This window comes from Onychomys torridus, unplaced genomic scaffold (genome assembly GCF_903995425.1).
Source record: "Onychomys torridus unplaced genomic scaffold, mOncTor1.1, whole genome shotgun sequence".
Taxonomy (NCBI): Eukaryota; Metazoa; Chordata; class Mammalia; order Rodentia; family Cricetidae; genus Onychomys; species Onychomys torridus.
Genome location: NW_023412136.1, coordinates 1 through 2,795, shown reverse-complemented (window position 1 = coordinate 2,795; position 2,795 = coordinate 1). Strand labels below are relative to the sequence as shown.

Sequence of the window (2,795 nt, the reverse complement as noted above, 5' to 3'; positions counted from 1 at the left end):
GTGGTACACTTCTATCACAAGGCTTCCTATGTGACAGCAGGGTCCTGTAGAAAGCTCCTAGCATAAGTCTTACTTACCATGTGTGCAGCAGGGTAAAGGCTTCTAGCAGGAAACTGCCAAGGGTCACCATAGAGATAAACCTGGCATCCGGTCTTAAAGACAACATTCAGCTAAGGTCAATCCTCTGCATCCAAGGACATTCTCAAGATAAGGACAGGAAGAGAACAGGAAATCTGGCTGAGGGGGAGGAGGAGTCCCCATGCCCTTGAGCTTTGGAAAAAGCTGTCATGTCATGATACACTTCGACCTCTAACCAAAAAACCTTCCAACAAAGTTACACATCATTTTGATGCTAAGTAAGCACAGATTGCTAGTGTCTTTTAACTTTCTGGGAGGTTTTTAGGAAGCACACATGGTCTCTGTGTGATTTTGGCTCCATCAGTGGTACTTTAAGTTTCCTGGCACCATCAGTGGGACAGGGAAAGCAGATCCAGAATGAAAGGCCTGTTTTCCCATCACACTTTCCTTCCATGACCCTGTAGTTTGTCTTGTCTTTCTATCTTGTCCCCAGGAAGATGACTGGAGTCTACACAGAAGAGGAACCAAATCTGCAGTTTGGGTTTCAGTGATTTAAATATACCTAGACATGTATCCCATTCACAAAGAGTCAGAGAATTTAACATCTGGATGTAGTGGTAGAAGGTTACAGTCTTCTTCTATGTGGAGTCATAGCCTAGTGTGTGTAGCACCGTCTAGGCTCCTCAGCCACCCAGTCTCAAGATTCCTTCCAATCTCACAGCTAGTAATCCCCATTTGAAAGTTAGTGAACTAGACTGTGGGACAGGAATCCGGAAGTACTTGAACCACTGGGTAGGGATGGAGAAGGAGCAGGCAGAGAGAAGCACGTAGCATCCATGTTTCCCTGGGGCTATCTGCTCAGCCCACTGGCTTGGGATCCCATTGGCTTCCTTTCTAGCTGAGCTCATATATAAGCATGCACTCTGAGGCTAGTCCTTGAGTGCTCTGTCCTGCTCTCTGCTGCTCTCTTAACGTGGGATCCCACTGCCATGGAAAAGCACTTCCTGTTGCTCCTGCTGGGTCTCTCCCTGGTGGTGGGCTTCCTCCATGGTGAGATACTGGCAGATGGAAGGGTCCAGTGCTGGTGGGCAGACATACTGTCAAAGGGTACTGGGTTTTGGAGGTCAGGAATAAGATGTAAGCCCTGACTGCTTTTATTCGTGGACCCCACAGCCTTCATCTCCATATCCTCACTGCTCCTTTCTTCTCATCCCTCTGTTGCATACAGTATGGGCGTCTCCAAATCCTCTGTCATGCCTCTGCTTCTGGTGTCCTTTCTCCTGGTCCTTCAGCTCACCTCCTCATTCTTAACAAGCAAACACCTCAATTCCTCCAGCTTTCCTGTGCATAGACCTAAATTTGTATTGGAAATGACGCGAGGAAGGTCCTTGAAAGGATAAGGCAATGAAGTGATGGGAGCACTTGTGTGGTCACAGGCGGCAGGCTCAAGCTCCCCACATCAGAGCTTTGTGCTTCCTCCTCACAGCCCACCTCATTCACGGTGTTTGACCTGGAGAAACTTGGCTCTTCTCAAATCCCTTCCTAGTGCCCAAGGTCATGGGCTACCCTTTAGAGGTCAGCTCAGCATATACCCAGCTCTTTCCTTGGTCATTGTTTCTTACTTATTGATTATAGCCACAGGCTCAGCTCCGGTCTCATCCTTGAGGTGGTGCTCTGGTTGAACCTCTTATCCTCGATTTTGCCTTTTCAGCTCTTACATGTTTGCAGTGTGACCTGTTAAATGCTGATGGAAAGTGTGAGAAAGGAGAAAGCACCTGTGAGGCTAAAGATGACCAGGAATGTGCCATACTGGTAGTGTCTAAAGGTATGTCAAGCCTAGGAGATGTTGGGGTCATCCTGTTTGTTGCTCAGGAGTGAATCAGCCCTTCTGTACACTCCTGGGGACAAAGCAGAGACTAGGGAGGTGTGTTTCTGTGCAAATTCAGAAGACCCTTTCCATTTGGTACTGGTTGCCTACCATTCTTTGCCAGAAGAAGACTTTTTTTTGAGTGGGGGTTGGGGAGGTGTCTCTGCATGCTCTTTATAGCTTTTTGGAAAACATATTCAGGAATGAGCAGATTTGAACTGTAAAATTCCAGTCAGTAATTTGGGGAATGGGAGGCGTGCCTGCAGGCCAGATTACAGGTTGATAGGTGGTAACTACAGTCACCTCAGTGTGGCTGGCATGCATTTCACCAGGGAGTCGAATTCACCTTTTTTATTTGTTTTGTTTTGTTTTTCAAGACAGGGTTTCTTTGTGCAGCTTGGCGCCTTTCCTGGATATTGCTCTGTAGACCAGGCTGGCCTTGAACTCATAGAGATCCACCTGCCTCTGCCTCCCGAGTGCTATGATTAAAGACATGCGCCACCACCGCCCAGCCAAATTCACCTTTTTCTGAGACTTTGATTTTACAAATGGGTTTGACCCTTGTTACTTTTCTTGTACAGGTTATGACATCTGTTTGTTTGGGCAGCAGGATTGTTCTACTGGATGCTTCAATAAGACTTTTACCCATTATAATATAACACTGGATTTACATGTTGCCATGACCAATCGCTGTGTAATGAGTTTTAGAGGCTGGGCCCTTCCTTGCCCAGTTCTGCTGCAGGTGAGTCCTTATTCCTCCCCTGTGCTCTCAAGGCTCACACATGAACTATCTTTTCCCTGCACTGCCCAAGCCCTGACACCTGCCTGGAATCAGCATCTGCTGTTGATG

General features: G+C 47.3%; 1 pseudogene; it reads left to right on the top strand.

The window, feature by feature from the left end:
* Positions 1-1,067: 1,067 nt before the first annotated feature.
* On the top strand, positions 1,068-2,653 carry LOC118575523 (annotated as a pseudogene).
* Positions 2,654-2,795: the final 142 nt, after the last annotated feature.